The following is a 1,254-nucleotide window of genomic DNA, read 5'->3' as shown; positions in this document are numbered from 1 at the left end:
CAATGAATAGCGACTGTATTTGGGAAGTCAGCAGACCAAGAAGATGGTGGGCTAGTGTCCCAAGGAACCGCCTTAACAGAATTAGAACTCAGGATCCTTTTACACTAAAATGGGAGGGGGTGCGCCTGGTTGTTGGTAAACTTCTTGGTGCCAGAATCCTTTGTTTTTCAGCTATCCATGTAGGTCAGTTAACGATGCTACTATAAGCATCCAGCAAGACAATTGTTATACTCTGTTCTACAACTTCTTCAGTTCAGTTCAGTCACTCAGTCGTGTCTGCCTCTTTGTGACCCCATGGACTGCAGCACGCAAGGCCTCTCTGTCCATCACCAACTCCCAGAGTTTACTAAAATTCATGTCCAAACAGGAGCCTAAAGAAGTCTCTTTCTATGGTCTGTTGGCCATTTCAGATCTTCGAAATGTAATGGTCAACTCATTAGATAGAAACATCTCAGTCATTTAAAAAAAAAAAAAAAAGAAAAAAAATAAAATTCATGTCCATTGAGTCAGTAATGCCATCCAACCATCTCATCCTCTGTCTTCCCCTTCTCCTCCCACCTTCAATCTTTCCCAGCATCAGGGTCTTTTCCAATGAGTCAGTTCTTCACATCAGGTGGCCAATGTATTGGAGTTTCAGCTTCAGCAGCAATCCTTCCAATGAATATTCAGGACTGATTTCCTTTAGGATGGACTGGTTGGATCTCCTTGCAGTCCAAGGGACTCTCAAGAGTCTTCTCCAACACCACAGTTCAAAAGCATCAATTCTTCAGCACTCAGTTATTTTTATAGTCCAACTCTCACATCCATGCATGGCTACTGGAAAAACCATAGCCTTGACTAGATGGATCTTTGTTGGCAAAGTAATGTCTCTGCTAATACTTTTGCTGATGGCCTTAGTGAATCTCATTAGAGAGAACATGATTTTTTGCTGGCTGAGAAAATAGTCTCTCACTGTTTCCATTGTTTCCATCTATTTGCCATGAAGTGATGTGACCTGATGCCATGATCTTAGTTTTCTGAATGTTAACTTTTAAGCCAACTTTTTCACTCTCCTCTTTCACTTTCATCAAAAGGCTCTTTAGTTCTTCTTCACTTTTTGCCATAAGGGTGGTGCCATCTGCATATCTGAGGTTATTGATATTTCTCCCAGCAATCTTGATTCCAGCTTGTGCTTCATCCAACCCAGCCTTGTTCATGATGTACTCTGCATGTAAGTTTAAAAAGCAAGGTAAAAATATACAGACTAAATGTACT

The 1,254-nt window shown here is 41.0% G+C and overlaps 1 non-coding gene across 1 annotated transcript; it reads left to right on the top strand.

The window, feature by feature from the left end:
- Positions 1-319: 319 nt before the first annotated feature.
- Positions 320-452, top strand: LOC122432146. The gene has a single exon (XR_006266760.1). It is a non-coding gene; the product is annotated as a small nucleolar RNA SNORA2/SNORA34 family (small nucleolar RNA).
- The last annotated feature ends 802 nt before the right edge of the window (positions 453-1,254 follow it).

The sequence above is a fragment of the Cervus canadensis genome, chromosome 30, assembly GCF_019320065.1.
Source record: "Cervus canadensis isolate Bull #8, Minnesota chromosome 30, ASM1932006v1, whole genome shotgun sequence".
NCBI lineage: Eukaryota > Metazoa > Chordata > Mammalia > Artiodactyla > Cervidae > Cervus > Cervus canadensis.
This window is presented reverse-complemented; position numbering and strand designations above follow the sequence as displayed.